Below are 21,080 nucleotides of genomic sequence, written 5' to 3' on the forward strand. Positions count from 1 at the left end.
CCACTAATATCATTTATTGTATCCGTTGCTCCCGATGCGGTCACCTCTACAATGGGGAGATTGGGCACCTCCTAGCAGAGCGATTTAGGGAACATCTCCGGGACACCAGCACCAATCAACCACAATGCCCTGTGGCCCAACATTTCAACTCTCCCTCCCACTCTGCCGAGGACATGGAGGTCCTGGGCCTCCTTCACCGCCGCTCCCTCACCACCAGACGCCTGGAGGAAGAACGCCTCATCTTCCACCTTGGAACTCTTCAACCCCAGGGCATCAATGTGGACTTCAACAGTTTCCTCATTTCCCCTTACCCCACCTCACCCTAGTTCCAAACTTCCAGCTCAGTACTGTCCCCATGACTTGTCCGGACTTGTCCTATCTGCCTATCTCCTTTGCCACCTATCCACTCCACCCTCTCCTCCCTGACCTATCACCTTCATCCCCTCCCCCACTCACCCATTGTACTCTATGCTACTTTCTTCCCACCCCCACCCTCCCCTAGCTTATCTCTCCATGCTTCCAGCTCACTGCCTGTATTCCTGATGAAGGGTTTTTGCCCGAAACATCGATTTTGCTGCTCCCTGCTGCCTGAACTGCTGTGCTCTTCCAGCACCACTGATCCAGAATCTGGTTTCCAGTATCTGCAGTCATTGTTTTTACACCTCAGTATTTCCCCACCCAATATCATTCTTTGAGAGTGATTGATTCCCCTCTCTCAGTCTGCTGATAGAGAATAGTGGGCTATTACACTCGAGAAGCAGCACAATTGTATCTGATTGTTTTCTCACTTAATCGGTATGCTACACACACATACATGCAAATGCACAATACACCTACACTTACATATACTTTCCAGCATGAGTTATGTAAGAACAATCTGGAGATGAATACTCAGTCCTCAGCAGTGGATCTTCCTTCACTAGACAGATATTTTTCAAAACTGAATAGCCACTTTTTCTTCAATCTGCAAATGGTGTTGTTTTTGTTTTCTGATCACATAGGAATAACTTTTGCAGGAGATATTTATCCTGGAAATGTTGTGGCATTGTGGACGTCACACAGGATCATTTCAAATTACTTCTGGTTTTACAAATCATTACCTACTTATAATAATTTTTGGACTGTGGGAATGTTTATCATTTCATTTTTGCTACCATTGTTTTTTTCCCTTTCCCCTCATAAAGTTGGATGCTCGTGTCCTAAAAATAATGTAACAGATTCTGGAATGTTCACTCTTGAGGTACCATCTTTTATTCTGTTGTTCACATTGAAACCAATAAGTTAATGCGTTAAGTATCTCAAATTGTGCTTACATAGATGTCGTGCTGTTAATGTAGTCTCAAGAATATTCCCTGAACTGTGATCAAACAACTGAACTTTACTCTGAGCCAAGACTTGAATTTGAGGTCTTGAAATGTTGGTAAAATGTTAGCATTTTAAGGATTTAATTAAAGGAGAAGAAGCAAATATAGAAATGTTTTGAGGTAGTATTCCATTGGCAACAAGAAAATTCATATGAACCGAAAAAACATAGGTCAAAACATTCGGTCTTCAGACTGTCAGATACCAGATATGACAGGAGCTATGCATCAGGACCCCTGTGGTTGTCCCTACATACAGACCTAAGTGGGAATTTCTCAGCAAGTTCAAATTTCTGATGGGCAATTCCCTTGCTCCCTGGACTGTCCGTGACCATTTCCAAGCTCTCAGCTGAAGGCTCTGCAGTATTTATTTGGATAGTTTCTCAGGAAATGTTAGACAGATTAAAATCTAAACTAAAACCTGAGTAACTTCAGAGCTCACAAACAGTCACTCATACTGACCTGCCCAGGTAGGCAACTACCCTAACTGATTCAACTGCTCAAACTGAACCATTCCAACTACCAACTCATCCTCTTGATTATGCATTCACCCAGGGGAAAGTGAGGAAGGCAGATGCTGGAGATTAGAGTCAAGGATGTGGTGCTGGAAAAGCACAGCAGATCAGGCAGCATCTAAGGAACATGAGAATTGACATTTAGGGCAAAAGCCCTTCATCAGGACCCTAATGCATTCACCCACTCAACCATTTACCCATCTCACCCACCTGTCCACCTACCCATTGCCCAGCTACACTTCTTCCCACCTCGGCCATCCATCCAACCTAACTACCTACCCACTTTACCGAAGTATTCATTTATCCACACTCAGTCACTTATTCCTCTTCTCTCCCGTTCACTGATACCATGTGGCAGTCAGGTGTCATTTTTAAAAAAATAAAAAAGTGTGCTATGATCTCTCAAATACTCTATTCCAGTCAAATCCCCCGGGGGCACTGCATTGTGCAGATCAATGGAAGTTAGGAGTAGAATACCCAAGAAGAAATTCTTCATTTTATTTTTATGTAATCATGGAAGATGGGCATCACCTGCTGGTCCAACATTTATTCACCTTTTCCAGTTGCCCTTGAGAAAGTGGCAGACATAGGCATAGACTAATACAGCACAGAAGAGACCCTTTGGCCGATCAGGTCTGTGCTGACCTATCTACACTAATTCCACTTTCCAGCACTCGGCCCATAGCCTTCAATGAAATGACATTTCAAGTACTCATCCACATATGTTTTTAAGGTATGGAATTTCCTGTCCCTACTGTCCTCCCAATCAGTGCATTCCAGATTCCCACACCTTCTACATGAAAGATTTTTTTTTTCTCCACTCACCTCTCAACTTCCTGCCTTTCACCATAAAGTTACCCTCCCTCATCACTGAACTTTCAACTAAGGAGAACAGCTACTGTCTAACGACCCTTTCCATGCCCCCCATAATCTTACACACCTAAATCAGGTTCCCTTCAAACTTCTCGTATCCAAAGAAAACAACAGGAATTTGTCCATCCTCTCTTCATAGTTAAAATGCTCCAACTCAAGAACCATTCTGAGGAATCTCACCTGCACCCCCTACAATGTTATCGTATCCTTCTTATCACATGGTGATCAGAATTGCACGTAGTTCTCTTGTTGTCATCCAACCAATTTCTGCACAGCTTCAACATAACCTCCTTGTTCTTATAATCTAAACTATGATTGATATGGGTAAGTGTCCTATCTGCCTCCTTAACCACCCTAATGACCTGTCCTGTTGCCTTCAGGATCTAGGGATAAGCATCCCAACATTCCTCTACTCCTCTGACCTTCCTCATGTCTGGTCATTCATTGAGTATTCCTTTGTTCTTCCAAAGTGCATCACCTCAGATTTAAATTCTATCTGCTCCTGATCTGCCCACCTGAACAATTATTTATATCCTCCTATAACCTAACACCTTCCTCTTCACTGTCAACCACACAGCCAATCTTTGTATCATCTCGGTAAAAACAATGACTGCAGATGCTGGAAACCAGATTCTGCATTGGAATGGTGCTGGAAAAACACAGCAGTTCAGGCAGCATCCTGCTCCTCTGATGCTGCCTGAACTGTTGTGCTTTTCCAGCACCACTCTACTGCAGAATCTTTGTATTATCCACAAGCCTAATTATCATCCCTCTCCACATTCTCAACTATATTGTTGAAATTTATCAGAAACAATGATCATGGACTGAGTTCTGTGGTATGCCACTGCACACTGGTCTCAACAGCCTTCTACCATCACCCATTGTTTCCTATCCCTAATTTAGGATCCATCTTGCTAAATTACCCTGAACCAATGTACTTTTGCCTTCTGTATTAGTTTTCCATATTGGACACTGTCAAAGGTTTTGCTGAAATCAGTATAGCCTGCAATAACTGCCCTACCCTCAACTAGACACCTGATCACCCCAATGAAACTTACATCAACTTTATCATGCATGACCTCCCTCTAACAAAGCCACACTGTCTTTCCCCAATCAAACCTTGCCTTTCCAAATTAATTTCCTCATTCGTAATTTTCTCCACGAGTTGCCCTATCACTGTTATGAGACTCACAGATCTGTAACTTCCTGACTTATCTCTACCACCCCTCCTGAAAAATGAAACCACATTAACAATCCTTCACTGGAAATAAGAAATGTTGGAGATCACAGATGGTCAGGCAGCATCCGTGGAGAAAGAGCAATGTTTCAAGATTAGCAATCCTTCAGTCCTCTGGCAACTCCTCTATGACCAGACAGGGATTCAAAATTCGAGTCAGAGCACCTTTAATTTTCCTCACCTCCCACAGCAGCCTGAGATACAATGCATCCAGAAATGGAGAATTGTCTATACTTAAACCTTTAGTCTGCCCTAACACTGAAGCCAGTCTGCTCAAGAACCTAATGGTCCCTTTCCCAAACATGGTACCCTCATTCTGCTGAATAAAGTCAAATGTGAAGTATTTGTTTAACACCCTGCCACATACTGATTGTCCATTGATTCATCATAGACCCTACTCTTTCCTGGTGATTGTCTTACCCTTAATATGCTTAGAAAATTTAAGGTTTTGAAGAGATTTGTAGCTCAGGTTGTAAATGTGATTTTGGTTTGCCCGCTGAGCTGGTTGGTTTGTATGCAGATGTTTTGTCGCCCTACTAGATAACATTCTTAGTCCGCCTTCCCATGAAGTGTTGTTGTATACTACACCTTTTTTACCTCAGCTGGTCTGTTATGGTGGGTTGTGTCATTTCCAGCCCTGCTCTGCAGTGGCTTGTATATAGGATCCATTTCTACATGTCTATTGATGGCATTCCAGGTTGAGAACTAGGCCTCCAGAAATTCCTGTGTGTGTCTTTGTTTAGCTTGTACCAAGACGGTTACATTATTGATCACTCTCCTTGTCTGAGTGTATGGAGATGAGACATGCATGACATTTCTCCTTAATTGTACATGCCAGGGATTTTACATGACCCTTTTTGGTCTCCTAATTGCTTTCTTTAGTTTGCCCCTCTTCTGCACATTGTGCACTCGGGCCTCTGTTCATTTGCTTCCTTTGTACCTGCTAAAAGCCTCTCTTTCCTTTTTATCTAATCCTGGATATTCCTTGACAGCCAGGGTTCTCTTGCCTTGTTGGTCCTGCATGTCACACAAAAGGGAACATGTTGATCCTATAATCTTCCTATTTTCTTTTTGAATACACCACACACTCATTCTCAACACACACACGATCCCTTAGCCATCCAACTGCTCTCATGTAGATTGTCCAACTATTAGCTGTTCCCACTCTGCTTTGGCCAAATCCTTCCTGCCTTTCTTCAATCCAAGACACTTGGTTTTGCTAACCATCTCTTTTCTTTATCATAACAAACTTTAATTGCAGTGTAAAAATAAAGCAAAGAACTATGGATGCTCGTAATCCGAAACAAAACAGAAATTGTTGGCAAAAAACTCAACAGGTGCAGCAGCATTGAGGGGAAGACAGCAGAGTTAATGTTTTGAGTCCAGTGGCTCTTCACCAGGAATCACTAGACTCAATGTTAAACATGCTTTCTTCCTGTGATGCAGCCAGACTTGCTGAATTTCATGAGCAATTTCTGTTTAAATTGTTGTGTGCTATGGTCACTATCACTAAAATGCTCCCCACTGCAATTTGACCACAGCACTGTGTTGTCACTTGTTGGAACTTCTAGGTGTTTTATATAAAAAATCTCCTGAATACATTTGCACAAATCTTTGGTGACAAACCCTTTGCACAATGACTATCCTAATTGATTTGGAGATGCCGGTGTTGGACTGGGGAGTACAAAGTTAAAAATCACACAACACCAAGTTATGGTCCAACAGGTTTAATTGGAAGAACACTAGCTTTCCAATTAAACCTGTTGGACTATAACTTGGTGTTGTGTGATTTTTAACTTTATCCTAATTGATGTTCAATAAGTTGAATTCTCCTACTACAATGGCTCTATTATTATTACACACCTCAGTGAATTGGCTACTCCTCCATTGCTCACTGACTGCTAGCATATATTAAAGACTCCCAAACAATGTGACTACCTCCTTTTATTTCTAATCTCTACCCACAAGCCTCAATTGAAGACCTTTCTCACTACAATAACTGACTCCTCTCTTTTAGATTTTCTCCATCTCACCTCATGATCCCAAACCCTGGAATATTGAGTTGCTATTCCTGTCCCTTCCTCAACCATGTCTTTACAGTGACAACAACATCACAATTCCACATGTCAATCCCTGCCCTTAACTCATCTGTTAAACCTTTAATATTCTTAAAATTAGAGTAAAAGCCATCAAGCCTCGCACTACTCTTTGAATCGCAACATAGAAATTCAGAGCCAGAGTAGCAATTCAGCCCTTCAAGGCGGTTACACTACTTAACATGATCATGGCAAATCTTATCCTGGTCAAAACTATATTTTCCTGCCAGGTCCCTATATCCCTTTATCCCATTTTTCATCAGAAACATATCGATTTGATTCTGCCTCAGGGGCATGGATTCCATAGATTCACAAGCCACTGATAGAAGTCATTTCACCTCATCTCAGTTTTGAACATACCTTCTCTTACTCAAAATCTATGACCGCTTGTTTGAGACAGTCCCACAAGGTAAAACATCTGTTCAACATCCACCTTTTCAATCTCCTTTTGCATTTTACATAACTCAGTCAGATCACCCCCTCATTCTTCTGAACTCCAATGATTAGAACCCCAATCTATTCATTTACACCTCTGGTGACAGCCCTTTCATCCCTGGAATCAACCTGGTGAACCTTCTCTGAACTATCTCCATTGCCAGTATATCCTTCCTCAAGGAAAGAGACCAAAACTGGGCACAATATTCCAGGTGTGGTCTCACCAATGTGTTATATAATTGTAACAACGCTTCTTTACTTTTATAATTCAATATTTTTGCAATAAATGCCAGGAGTCTATTTGCCTTTCTTATGTGCTGCATCTGCATACCCACTTTTTGCGATTCATGAACAAAGATGTCCAAATCCCTCTGCAGTAACACATTTTTGATCTGCTTCCCATTTAAATAATAAGTTCCCCTTTTATTTTTCTGGCCAAATTGGATAGCCTCACACATTAAACTCCAGCTGCCAGATTCTGGCCCTATCAATATCCATCTGTAAACTTTTTATCTCCTCATCACTGCCTACTTTCCCATTTATTATAGTATCATCCATGAATTTCGCTATGCTACATTCTGTCCTTGCTTGCAGATCATTTATACATATTGTAAATAGCTGAGGTCAAAGAACTAAATCCTGATGCATCCCAATAGTTGCAGTTCACTACTCAGAGAAGGACCCATTTATCACAATGCTCTGTTTTCTGTCATTCAGCCAATCCTCTATCCAAGCTAATACAATACTGGTAACCCAGGATCTAACCTCCTAAACCATTCTTGTGTGCAACACCTTATTAAATGCCTTCTAAAAATCTAGGTGTATCATACCCACTGGATCCCCATTATCCACTTTACTGGTTATATCCTTAAAGAACTTCAGCAAGTTTGTCAAGCATGACTTACCTTTCCTGAAACTGGTGAATTGAGCTTTGTTTTACCAAGTGTTCAGTTAGCTCATCATTTACTCCAGCAACTTCCCCACGATAGAAGTCAAACTGACTGATCTATAGTTGCCCACTTATTGCCTATCTCCTTTTTTGAATAAGGGTGTCACATTAGCATCTTTCTAATCCAGTGGAATTTTGGAAAAGTTTAACTAATACATCTAGTTTCTCTGGTGCCACATCCTTTAATATCCTAGGGTGCAGGTCATCAGGCCCTGGGGATTTATCTGAATTTAATCCCATCAGGTTACTTAATACATTCTCCCTGGCTATTGTAATTTCACCAAGTTCCTCTGCAGTAACTGCAGCTTTTGGGAAGAAATTATTATCTTCCAATGTGAAAACAGACACAAAATATTGATTCAGTGCCTCCACCATTCCTGAGTTCCCCATTACTTCTTTGGCATTTTCATCTTCTAAAGGGTCAACTTTTGTTTTCACAATTCTCTTTCATTTTATGTACTTGTAGAAGTTTTTGGTATCAGTGCTTATATGGATGAACTCTCTATCCTGGATCCTTTACTATACATGCAGTGTCCCCATTATACTAATGATTTGTATCTGCCTGACCCCACCCGACAGCACTAGCAAACCTACTCTCAAGGATGTTGGTCCCATTCTGTTTCAGGTGTGGATCATTCTCCCCAGGAAATGGTCACAGCAATCCAAATATCCAAAACATGCCCTCCTGCACTAACCCCTGAGCTACACATTCATCTTATTTTTGCACTCACTTACGCGGGCACCAAAGATTACAACCTTCGAGGTCCTTTTTTTATTAATCTACTGCCCAGCTTCCTGAATTCTTGATGCAAGCCCTCATCCCACATTCAACCTCTATCATTGGTACCAGTAGGTACCACAACCTCTGACTGATCATTCTCCCACTTTGGAATGCCCTGCAGCTGCTCAATGACATCCCTGATGCAGGTCCGAGGGAAGAAACACACCATCCTGGAGTCACATGCAGAAAGGTTTCTCTGCAGCACCCATTATTGGGACATCTAACATTCTTACCTTTCCCCTTTGTGCAGCTGGGCACCCAGAGCACAGTACTCTTTTGTGGAACTCTCATTATCATTGTTTTCCAACACTGAAGATCGGTCAATGGTTGGGATGACTTCTGGAGCTTTCCTGTTCACTTGCTCAATCCTTTTCCTTGCCTACTTCCCTCTCTACCTACTACTCCTTAGCCTATGGTGTATCTACCTCAGAAAATGTGATTTCCCATTTAGCTTTTAGTCTCACTGATGCACCTCTGTGGCTCCAAAGAGTTCCAATACTCGATGCTCAATGTGTTCAAACTGGAGGCATTTCCTACAGACATGCTCATCCAGACTGTCAGAAGCTTTGGAATTCCCACATGCTGCCTATAGTATAACACACTGGCTGAGCTTCACTTGTGCTTGGTGAATTAGATTACTTACAGTGTGGAAACAGGCCCTTCAGCCCAACAAGTCCACACCGACTCGCTGAAGCGCAACCCACTCATACCCCCACATTTACCCCTTTACCTAACACTATGGGCAATTTAGCATGGTCAATTCACCTGACCTGCACATCTTTGGACTGTGGGAGGAAATCGGAGTACTCCACACAGTCAGTCGCCTGAGTCAGGAATTGAACCCGGGTCTCTAGCGCTGTGAGGCCGCATTGCTAACCACTGTGCCACCGTGCAAATTGTACAGGCTCGCAATGGCATGGAAAAGGAGAAATACACAGCAGTGTCAAATCAAGAGAATATACCCGATCAGTGGCAATCTGTTTATCCAGACCACAGTATTGCAAGGCTGTGCAAACATATTAGAGCACTGCATTATTGTAGGAGTAATATATGAGCCTCTATAAAGATGAAATTGATGCATATTCTCCTTTTCACGGTAGTGTTCAGAACAATAAGGAGAAATTGATTTCTATCAAATTGACCTAACCTCTGTCAACCAAGATGAATGCATGATCAGAGTAAGATTTATAAATCCAATATACTAGGTTGCACAACAATGCAGAATTTGCAAAGTGACTGAAATTTGTTGGATGTCCCTGTCACGTAACCTTCCCTCCCCCTTAAGAATTAGCTTGACTGGAGGATGTGGACACAATGTGAAAAAAAAACAGAATTTGCAACAAACCAATACCCAATTGCAATTTCTCTCAGTGCCTTTCCTATGGCAGTGAGTTGGTGTTAAAATTAATGTCCTACAGAAATTCTCCATCGCTCTGAAATATAAATTAAACTTAAGAGAATGATGGCAGACATTCTCTTGAGGGAACATTTTCAGTCTGCCTGAAATTCACCAAAAGGTTTATGAATGTGAGGTGTTAGCAGATGGTGAGCAAGAATATTCTGTGATAAAGCACAAACTGCAGGATGTGTAGAAGGTGCTAATAGCAACAATTATATTTACAAGGTGTAAAAATGTACCCTCTGTGGCAGAATAAGTGTGAAAAACGTACATATGATTTGCTGAAGAGACAATGAAAGTTGCAGCATTTAATATTGTGCTGATTGGACTTCATAATGTTTTGCTATCAATAAAAACTGCTAATGATTATGACTGGGAAGTCAGCATAGTGGCTAATTGGCATGTTACATAAATATTTATATACATAACACAACTTTATTGTTGATATGTTTTTTTTTAGTAAATGTCAAGTACCAATTATTTGCAGCATTAGGGAAATACTATCTTGCTCAGGAGTATTGAAACAGGATGACTGATTGTAAAAGGTTAAGGTATGATCTGATCAAAGCCTTCAAAGTCGCAACAGGAAAAGACAGGGTAGATAAAGATAATAAATTTTCACAGGTTGGCAATTCTAGAACTAAATGGCATAATTTGAGAATTTGGATCAGATCATTCAGGAGGGATGTTATAAAACACACCTACACAGAATAGATGGTAATGCTTGAAACTCTCTTCCACAATCGAGAGTGGATGCTGGTTCAGTTGTTAATTTTAAATCTGACAGAGAAATATTTGTTAAGCAAATACATTAAGGGACATGGGCCAAAGGTAGGTTTATGGAAGTAGGCCATGATCAGCCACAACCTCAGTGAATAATGGAACAGACTCGAGGGCTGAATGGCCTATTCCTGTTCCTATGTTTGGAACTACATACCCATGTATAATCAGGAAAACCAAAATGAGAAAGCAGCTAGTGGTTTGCAAATTCAATATATAAGTTTCAAAGGAATAGGGCTAAAGATAAGAATTACTGTTGATTTTAATGCAAACAGAGAAAGTTATTCCCTTCATCAAGTCCAGTAACTTGTTTTTAAAGGAAAAGAAATCCCAAATTCTAGTTCTTTTTACTGAAAAGTTTTAAACCACAGGATTTTGTGGTCCAAGCCAGAACATTTTGTAATGTACAAAATTTGAATAAACAACACCCAGAATCAACATTAGGTAAACATGAATTAACAGGAAAATTGTGGTTGATTCACAACCATAAATTATACATCAAATACAGCAGAGGCAGATCTTCCAAGTGAACTCAGCAGTAACTCAGCTTATATGTCACTGGTCTTGGTTAATCTTTGAAACTCTGTCATCCTCACAGAAAATTTCAGCTTCTTTTGCTTCTAAAATCCAGCCTGATTCTCAACTGACAACAGTCAATCCAACCCCCAGTTTAAAGGAATGGTAAGAATATAAGAGATGGGAGCAGGAATAGGTCATTCAAACTCTGAAGGTGCACCACCAATCAGTAAGAACATGGCCTTAACTCCATTTTCTTGCATGTCTCCATGACCTTGACTTCCTTGTCAATGAAAATCCTCTTTTAACTCAACATTGAATATATTCAAAAACCCAGCCTCCACTGCTCATTTTGGGAGAGATTGCCAGATATTAATAACACTCTGTACGAGTGAATTTCTCCTCATCAACATCCTCTGTGACAGTCACCTTATTTTGAAACTGTATCCCCATTTCAAGTTTCCTCTGAGAGAAAACTTACTTTCAGTATTTATATTATCAAACCCACTTTTATGTTCCAATAGATCATCTCTGTCTTATTATAGGCCCAACCTGCTTAACCTTCCCTCGACAGATAATCCCTTATCCAAGGTACCAGCTTAGTGAAACTTCTTTGCATTATCCTAAATGCAAAATACACGTATATTTGTTCTTAGGGAATCAAAACTGCACACAGTACTCTAAGTGATGGTCTCACAAATGTTTTGTACAATTTTTGCACAACTTCCCTACTTTTATACATGATCTTCCTTGAAATAATGGACAACATTTTATTTGCTTCCTAGCTTTCAAAGTCCAAATACACTACAGTTACTGGTTATCCTTTATTCATGCTGTTTCAATTCAATAAAGAAAACTCCTATAAAGTTGTCAAATCCAATTTGGTTATTTATAATCATTTAGACTCCGCCTGTTTGTATTTTGGCTTCATAAATGTCCAGTTACCACCTCCTTAAGAAGGAATCTCAGCACTTTCACTCTGATGGATAGAGTCTCTTTTCTTTTTTGGTCAGGTTTTGGTTTTGCTTTTTGTTTAACCTGCTAGGACGTTTCCTGAATGTTTACAACTAATGCATCCATTATCTCTGTAGCTACCTCATTTGAGACCTTAGCATGCAGCCCAACAGGTCCAGTGTTCGCTGTAAGCTCTGATGACTCCTCAATTACTTTTCTCTATTAATCGTGATTTATTCCAAGTTTATCTTGTCTATTTGTTTCTTTTCTTAGGATGCTTTTCATATCTTCGACTGTGAAGACAGGTACAAAAGACTTGTCTAAAATGTCTACCCTTTCCTATTATTAATTGCCCTGTTGTCCTTTCTCAGTGAGCTGTGCTCACTTTAGCTACACTTCTCCATTTTATCCAAAAAATAGAATGGTACAGCACAGTATGGGCCCTTTGGCCCTCTGTTGTGCCACCCTTCTATCCTACGCAAAGATCAGACTAACCTATGTACCCATCATTGTACTAACTTCCATGTGCTTAATCAAGAGTCGCTTACATGTTCCTAATGTACCTGCCTTCACTACCACTGCTGGCAGTGCATTCCACACACCCACCACCCTGTGTAAAGAATCTATCTCTGATATCTCCTGAAACCTTCCTCCAGTTACAACAGAATTGTGGCCCCTCATGATAGACATTTCTGCAATGGGAAAAGGTCTCTGGTTATCCATTCTATCTATGCCTCTCATCATCGTGTATGCCTCTATCATGTCATCTCTCACCCTTCTTCCCTTCAGTGAGAAAAGCCCTAGCTCCATCAACCTTTCTTCATAAGATGTGCCCTCCAATCCAGGCAGCATCCTGGTAAATCTCTTTTGCACCCTCTCTAAAGCTTCGACATCCTTTCTATAATGAGGTGACCAGAACTAAACACAATATTCCAAGTATAGTCTAACCAGGGCTTTATAGAGATGCAGAAGCTTTTATTATCTGCTTTCATAGTGCTATCCAATTTATCCAACTTCTCCAATTTCTCCCGCATGTTATTTTTAATCATGATTTGTTGGTTTCTACAATGTTCCCTACCTTTTGTCCCATCAATAGTCTTCTCAGCATTGTAAACCATTTCTTTCAACTGATACAAACCTAATCATCTTTACCTAGCCATAGAACGTACATTCATTGGATGGAAGCTTTCTTCCTAGATAGAATACATATTTGTCGAGAGCTAAGAAATATCTCCTTAAATGTCTACCTCTGCACCTCCACAATCTTAACTTTAAATATATTCACAGTCCATAATTGTCAAATCTATCTTCATACTCTGTTACTCTGTTTAAGATACTACTTATCAATGTACATTCCTCACTCTCAAACTGAGAATGAAATTCAATCATGCAATGATCACCCTTGCCTAGCTCAATAATCAATAATTAATCTTGCCTCGTTACACACTATCGGGTTCAGAATGTAGTTCTAAATCATATTGTTTTAAGAAACACTGTTAAAAATGTGCTCCACAAACTCATCACCCAAGTCATCATGCTGAATTGCAAAGCTCCCATGATTATTGCAGTACCATTCTTGCCAGACCTCTGTTCTGCATGTTGATTATCCCCTCTACCTGCGCCACTCTTGAGACCCATACCCAGTTTGCATGTATTTTCACTGTAGAGCTATTAAGACGAGGCATTAATACCTCGTCTTCCTTACAGCTTTTCACTACTACAATAATCACTCCCATTGCTTTTTGCTGTGGGACACATTTACTATCTGATGAAGGGCTCATGCCCAAAATGCCAATTTCTCCTGTTCCTCGGATGCTGCCTGACCTGCTGTGCTTTTCCAACACCACACTCCCGACTCTGATCTCCAGCATCTACAGTCTTCACTTTCTCCACATTTACTATCTGTACTTCTTGGTCCTCATCTCCCTTTTTTCAACAGATTTTAAAGCAACTGTTTCCCCACATCAAATCTGCCTGTGGGGATGTGTTGGCCAAGTCTCCAAAATGTCTAGGTGAATCGCTCCTGTTTGTAAACTCCTTGGTTGAGCAGAGATGATTTCTAGCCAGTAGCTATATCAGAAGTCAACTCAAACTTAGTTGATGTACTATTTTCTAAGTAATGGTGAAATGTATGGAATCTGAGTGCACTTGGTGACAATTTCCAGACTTCTCAAAGGGTTAGGTTTCTGATGTCAGTTTCAGTCTTAGTTTCCAAAGAAACTAGAAGCATCAGTTTCCCTTTTCCATGACCTCGTCACTAGGAGGTAGAACAAAATCTGGGTTTTGCAGGCTATTCAGTCTAGTGACTGTGATTGGATAGATATTGAAATCGAGACTAATAGAAGAAGTTCAATGGAATTTAAACAAGATTCAAGAGAATGCACTTAGAAAAATAGTCAGCGAGGATTCTCGAATGCTGAGTCACATTTAACAATTTTGATTGAATTATTTGAAGACAAAAAGGAAAAAGTAGAAAAGCTTAGTGAAATGGTTGTTAAATACTTGGATTTTCAAAATGCCTTGCATTAGGTACCACACTGCTATTTCACATCAAATAATATTACATGGCTCAGATTTCAGTGAGTGATGAATTGGGGAGGGGGGGTGCATATGGGAAAAATATCATCAGTTAGACAGCTTTGGATATCTTGGAGAAAGTGAGGACTGCAGATGCTGGAGATCAGAGTCAAAAGGTGTGGTGCTGGAAAGGCACAACCGGTCAGGCAGCATCTGAAGAGCAGGAGATTTGACATTTTGAATATGCTCGAAACGTCGGCTCTCTACTCCTCTGATGCTGCCTGACCAGCTCTGCTTTTTGAGCACCACACTTCTCGGCTTTGCATGTCTGGAATTCAGTGCTCAATTAGGTTGTTGAGGCAAAAGTTCTCACTCCATTTAAAAGGGACCTGGAATTGCAGCTGAGGTGCTGTACATTGTAAGGCTGTGGACCAATGTGTTTTAAACTGGACAATGAAGTTTATTCTGCTAGTCCAGACATCATGGCCTCTTTCAGTGACATAGTTTTTCTTTGATTATATGTCCTCCACTTGGCTGACAGTACTTCAGATGAACCCATCTCCTTTCCAATTCTGATAGCAACTAATTATTTCCAGGCAATGAGAAATTACATAATGGGATCCTACCAGCAAGCAGGGTAAAGTTCTCTGGTTTGCCTGTTCCCACCCATACTGACAAATGTCTGGCTACAGTATCAACTATCGTTTAGCCAGAAAGACTTGGTGACATCTCACTGCATCAATCCACTCTTCTCCTTCCTTCCCAGACAGAAGGAAAATTCAATGAAAACAAACAAGTGATGCTTGGAAGGGAACACAGTGTTTGTACTGCTCCTCTGTACATAGCTATATAACTCAAGTTGAATTAGTGTACATCAGTCTATTATACTGGTTTTTCCTTTACATGCTTTCAGATTTACCGGACCTGAATAAATATGGAAAATCACAGAAAATGAAAATATTAAACACTTTAAGCTTAGCTAAATAAAATATTGAAACAAGTACAATTGGAAACACTCAGCAGGTCTGGAAGTCTCTGTGGAGAGAATATTTGAATTCACATTTTAGATGTGGACCCTTTAGCAAAACAATTCTCTCTACAGGCACTGCTGACCTGCTGAGTGATTCTGTATTCGGATTCACATCACCTGCATATTTGAAAGCAGGTTAAAACAGATTTTTTTAAAAAATCTGTCTTTGATATAATGCCTCAAGCCACAGATAGCGATGCTTGTAACAAGCTTCAATTGATTTCTGGTCGGACACCAAGCAGAGAAAGTCTTCTTCCTCTGCTCATTGGTTGAAACTTTACTTTTATTACAACAACCAAACTTGGAACATTCCTCACTCGATTAAGAGCGGATACTTGCAATAAGTTGAAATGTCCTCTCCTTGAATCTCACGTTAAGTTTGATGTTCATCTGATTCTGGAAACAATAATCTTGTAAATAGAATAACAGCACAAAAGGGAGGCCCTTCAGATCATTGCATTCACACTGGTCTTCAAGCACCTTTCTATGCTAGTCCCATTTTCTAGGACTTAGCTCATAGCCTTATATATAATATTGTTTCAACTCAATACTTCTTCACTGATATGATGGTTCCAGCCTCTACTATTCTTTCCAAATATCAGCCAAGCACTGGGTAAAAAAATTCTTCCTTAACTCCCTTTTAACCTCCTGTCCTTTACCTTAAGTCAATGTCCACTGGTTATTTGTGGTGGAGGAGAAATGGAACAAATGATGAGGATGTCCAGAGCAAAAGGCAAAACAAGTGTTAATGGTAGGAGAGGAGAGTTTTATAAATGAAGAATAGGTGTTAATATCAGAAAATATTCAGGTCTGCTGAGTTCAAACCCACACAATAAGGCACATTGGCAGAAAGGATGCAATCCAAATAGAGGACGGTGTTCATGCTCTGAAGTTGTTGAACTTAATGTTGAGTTCTGAAGACTGTAAAGTTCCTCAGTGGAAAATCAGGTGCTGTTCCTTCAACACTTGTTGGGGTGTGCTGAAGACACTGCAGCAGGCATTGGACAGTCTAAAGCTCCTACCCTTTAATCCATGTCCCCTGATTACTGATCCCCCTACAAAAGGGAAAGGTTTCTTCCTGTCCACTCAACTTATGCACTTCATAACTTGTGGACTACATTTAGGTCCCCCTCCCCACCGCACACCTCCCCAGCCCACCCAGCCATCTCTACTCTAAGGAAAACAACACCAGCTTCTCTCGTCCTTTTCTTTTCATAGCTGAAATGTTCCTGATGACATCCTAGTGAATTTCCTCCACAGCTTCTCTGGTGTAATCATATAGGAGGTACTTTCACTGGGCCAGATTGGATTGACTCATGCAATTGTGTTCATCTCATTGCATATGCATACATGCTATTATGAAGATGTTCTATATTAAAATATTGTTTGAAGCATTTAGGTTTTGAAAGATTGTGGAAGAAGAACTTCATTTTTAGGTTTCTGGAGGTACCTGCAGTTGTTTCTTTAAAAGCAGCCCATGTTCCTGATGAAGGACTTATGCCCAAAACATTGATATGCCAGCTTTTTGGATAATGCCAAACCTGTTGTGCTTTTCCAGTGCCATCTCTTTTGCCTCTGCAGCTCTCTCTTCCTCCTTTGAAACTTCACTTGAAAGTTGTAGACCACCATCATTTTCTCAAGGGCAATTAGGAATGGGCAATAAATGTTGGTCCTGCCAATGATGCTCACATATCATATGAAGGACTTTTTAAAAAATTACAATGTTTCAAAATTCCACACTCACTGACCAATAAATACATTCAGATTACTATCGTCCCACATGCTATAAGATCAATCTATTAGCATGTGTGTCTTCATTGTTCACTCCTTTGAGTTAAGGAGTTGGGAAGTCATGTTGAGGTTGTACAGGACATTGGTGAGATCTCTTCTGGAATATTATGCCCAATTCTGGTTGCCCAGATACAAGAAGGATATTATTAAGCTAGAGAGTGTTCAGAAGAGATTTACCAGGATGTTGTTGGGTATGAAAGTTTTGACATATAAAAAAAGGCTAGATAGACTGGGACTTGTCTCACTGGAACATGAGAGGTTGAGAGGTGATCTTATAGAGTTTTTTTTAAATCATGAGGGTATAGATAAGGTTAATGACAGGTGTCTTTTCACTAGGATGGGGATTTTTAAGACTAGAGTGCGCACTGTTTAAGTGAGAAGAGAGAGATTTTAAAAATACATGAGGGTCAAATTGTTTACAAAGAGGGTGGTTTGCATGTGGAATGAATTCCCTTAGGAAGTGGTGGATGTAGGCATAGTTACAACATTTAAAACACACTTAGATGAGTACTTAAAAGTGAAATATTTGGAGGGATGTGGGCCAGGAGCAGACAGGTGGGACTGTTTAGTTTGGGATTATGTTTAGCATGGACTGGTCAGACCTAAGGGTCTGTTTCTGTGTTGCATGACTCAATTATTCTATGAGGTAGGAAATATCAAAACTATCCTGCATAATGATTTGGAGATGCCGGTGTTGGACTGGAGTGTACAAAGTTAAAAATCACACAACACCAAGTTATAGTCCAACGGGTTTAATTGGAAGCACACTAGCTTTCGGAGTGACGCTCCTTCATCAGGTCATCCTGCATGATAACAGACACCCTGATCAAATCGTCACTTTTTTGCAGATCAGAAGAAAGGCCTGCATGGAACATTTTATCATCAGCGGTGTCCAATTTACCTCCAATTACCCTGAAAGGGGAAGGTATCTCATGAACTTAAAAGAAAACAACTGAAGCTAGCTGTTACCACTGCTACTATGTAATAAATCCAAGAATGGTTCCTCCACTGGATGTTGCTGTCAAGCCAGGAGTAGTTTTTCTACCACACCAATGAGTAACGTGATATGTGTGTGTGCCCTTGTACACCAGTCATTGAAAGTAGACAGACAGGTGGAAAAAAACAATTAGGAATGCAAGTGGTATATTGGCTCCTATTGAAAGATGATTTTAGTTCAGAGGATGGATGTCTTACTGCAGTTATACAGAGCCTTTGTGACAACACACCTGGAATACTGGACGTAGTTTTGGTCCCCATACTTAAGAAAAGATATAGTTGTCATATAGGTATGCAGCAGGGGATCATTAGTCTGATACTGGAGAAGTCTGGGCTATCGTATAAGGAGCGTTTATTTCAATGAGTGCTGTATTTATTAGCATTTAGAAGGATGAGACGGGATTTGATCAAACCATTTAAAATTCTAACAGGGCTACAAAAACTAGATGCTGGGAGGATGTATTCCCTGTCGGGGAGTCAAGAACCAGGAGACACACCATTTAAGACTGAGCTGAGGAAAAGTTTCTCAACTAGAACCGAACCTATAGAATTCCCGACCACAAAATGCTGTGGAGGCCAAGTTCCTCATTACATTCAAGAAAAAGCCTTTCTTTTAGATATTAAAGGCATCGAAGGGTATGAGAAGAAAGCAGGAATATGACATTTAGATAGGGGATCAGCCATGATGGCAGGATGGGCTTGACAGACATTCTCTGTTTCTGCATGAATTCCAGTGTTAGTGTGATACTAGGTCTGTAGACCATACACCCAATGACTGGCTGAGTGTATCAAACAACACATTCACTGCCGATACCGTGGTGCTGGAAAAGCACAGTAGTTCAATCAGCATCCAAGGAGCAGGAAAATCGACATTTCAGGCATAAGCCCTTCATCAGGATCCACTGACCATTCCCAGCTGGCGGCAGGGCACTCATACTCAACCAATTTCTTGAGGATTATATCCAACTTTAGATGTGATTTGTTATTGAAAATCATTTATTAAATAATCTGGAATATATAATATTTATACCAGCAACTGATTGAAGCTTATCAATTGGACTTAGAATGTGAGGTATTTGACATGATAGAAGTCGCATCTTCATATATTGTTTTATGTTTGCAAAATGAATTTATCCACGTATTGCACCTTTTCTCAAAGAAAAAAGGGTCATTGAGATAGCCAACCTTTACTGCATCCTCATGGCAATTCCTTGACCAATTATAATCTACCTGCCTGGCCTGAAAATGAAGATTGATGAGTAACTCTTCTTGTTGCATCTCCATGTCAATGTTGTCCCAACCAATCAGCAACTTCTTCATGTTCTGCATAAAATGGTGTCCCTTTGTTCATGCCTGATTCATGTTTCATTATTCTGATGTGTTCAAGAAGAAATTCTTCAGCTGTTTGTCTCCTTTTAACAATAATTAAGCATTTATTTTGATTCTTCTGATCTTGTTAGCTTGCCAACCCAAAGGGCTATATTCACCTCCATGTCATGTACTTGAAAACCTATCATCAAGATTTACATAAGAGGCATGTCTAAAAACAATGAGCCTCATATTCCTGGCATCTCCTAATAATAAAGATTAAAAAATCCATTTTTAATTTTTCTCAAAATTTTTTTCACTTCAATAATTTTTCCACCTTGGAATTTTATATTGTTGTACTCAACCTAATGTACTTAAAATCTAATAACCTGACAGCCATTTTAAATCCCACTTTGAGCTCAGTAATGACAATGTTTTCAAATTCATTGTTCCTACTCCACAAGGAAATCATCGACATGTGACATAAAAATGCCTGCAAGCTCAACCCACTGAAGCCAATAAAACATTGGCAGGGTTCCTTTTATCTGGACTTAGCCCAATTTTAAAAACATAGACATTGCCAAGAAGTACCAAATTCTAGAGGCATCGTTTCATCTCCCTGTGCAACTATTTAACTTCCTGAGTGTCTCCAGTGTGTTTGGCTTCACTTTCAGAGTGCAAAATTTCTTCTTCAGCAGATCTTCCTGTAAAAAATCAGCTTTATTAAATTCTGAAAGAACTTGTTCCTAACAAAGCCAGGAAATCTTTCAAAATTATGTTTCCAGTCTTTGGTGACTCTAATTTCTTATTCTCCCAGTTTTTCTTCAAAACCTTGCTCCATTAGTTTGACTTTAGCCTTAAGTCCCAGCAGGGGACAGTTTATCTGTACAAATGCATCGGTGTGGCAGATCTAGCTGCCATTTAATGTTGATTGTTCACCAGATTCCCTCTAGATTTATAATTCTTGCCATTTGGCAGCTCCTGCTAATCTGTCTTCTAATATGCTTGTGACTATAAAAACTTCCAGATTGCAGAGGCTTCTGCTCCTGGTGGTATTCCCAGACTGTACCATTTTCCTTGACCTTGTTAAGCAACACCCTCTGGCTTGCCTTCAATGCCTTTCTGTAATATTTCTGATGGATCTCTCCCTCCTACTAATAGGATTCCTTTCAATGGTTTGTGTCCTCTTTCCACTGGCTTGTTTCAGAGCCAGAACCACTGTTTGAGCTTACACTGCATTTCCTTTTATTTTTCCATTTTGTTTTCACAATCTGTGAGACTGTCTTCCTGTCTATCATTCTGTACATTCAACCAGTTGACATATTTTCCAGTGGTCCTCTATGCTCTCTTTACAATAATTGCATTTCTCCATGACCAGCCCCTTTTGGTAACTGTTTATCTTCTGCCCACTTTAATAGTTGTCCTTTGGAACCAATGCGTTAATTTTGATCTTCAGAATTAATAATCTCTTCATCAGAAAAACTGTCAATTAAAACATCCGATCCTTAGAGTTGTTTACATATGGTTATGGGAAGCACCTGT

This window comes from Hemiscyllium ocellatum, chromosome 3, assembly GCF_020745735.1.
Source record: "Hemiscyllium ocellatum isolate sHemOce1 chromosome 3, sHemOce1.pat.X.cur, whole genome shotgun sequence".
Lineage (NCBI taxonomy): Eukaryota > Metazoa > Chordata > Chondrichthyes > Orectolobiformes > Hemiscylliidae > Hemiscyllium > Hemiscyllium ocellatum.